Below are 1,039 nucleotides of genomic sequence, written 5' to 3' on the forward strand. Positions count from 1 at the left end.
GTTAAGGTGGCTAGATTCCTCAAACCCATGACTATGGGTTTGATCTCTGGACCTAGTGGCTTGAGAATTACACTACGCATATGCATACATGCCCTAAATCCCAAGAAGAGACTGGAAAAAGAGGGAAAGCAGTATGCCCATCTCCCCTGGGTGGTTATTTCTCTCTCTCTCTCTGTCTCTCTTGAAAGTGGATTTCTCCCATTTGGGAGCAGGGTACAGAATACTTAAAAATAAGGGCCAGCAGGTGGCATAGAGGTAGGAAGGCTGGTGCTCATGTCAGCAGCACGTATCCTAAAACTGGAATGATACAGAGAAGACCAGGATGGCCCCTGTGCAAAGTTAGAGAGGCTGGATGCCACATAGCAGACAACACGGATCAAGTCCTAGACCCAGCGACTTGAAGATCATGCCAGGCTGTGTGCATGCATACCCAAAATCCAGAGGAGAATGGAGAAGGGATTACAGTGTGGCCATTCCCCACTGGGAGGCAATTTCTCACTTTCCCTCTCTCTGTCTCTCTTCAATGACCACATATGTCCTACAGCAAAAACTAAAACTAAACTAAACTAAATAAATAAAAATAAGAGACCTAACAAAAATGACTTGTCAAAACCGAAAAAAAAAAAAAAAAAAGGGATGGTTGTTGGAGGTCTTAATACACAAAAATTTGTAAGACTCTGTCTCCAGTTGTTTCATGCTGTCATAACAGGGTAATTGAGGCTGGGTAATTCTTTAAAAATGGTGAGTTTATTTTCCACATTTGCAAAGCTGAGAAATCCAGGATCAAGGCACTGGTAGGTCTGATGCGCCCAAGGGCTCAGACTCTGCTTTCGAGATGATGCTTGATGCTGTGTCCTCATGTGAAAGAGGCCATCGGTCCTTTGTCCCTTTTCTAGTCCCATTTCTGAGGTGCAGCCCTCAGGACTTCACCACCTTCTAAAGGCCCTACTGGGTTTCAACACGAATTTTTGGGAGGGACACAAACATTCAAAACCTAGCAACTCACAGATGCTAACGGGAGTGAGCTATACTAAGATGA

The 1,039-nt window shown here is 44.5% G+C and overlaps 1 pseudogene; it reads left to right on the forward strand.

Annotated features, from left to right (window-relative positions):
- Window positions 1-267: 267 nt before the first annotated feature.
- Window positions 268-337, forward strand: LOC114008991 (uncharacterized; annotated as a pseudogene).
- The last annotated feature ends 702 nt before the right edge of the window (window positions 338-1,039 follow it).

This window comes from Tupaia chinensis, unplaced genomic scaffold (genome assembly GCF_000334495.1).
Source record: "Tupaia chinensis unplaced genomic scaffold, TupChi_1.0 Scaffold000426_1, whole genome shotgun sequence".
Lineage (NCBI taxonomy): Eukaryota > Metazoa > Chordata > Mammalia > Scandentia > Tupaiidae > Tupaia > Tupaia belangeri.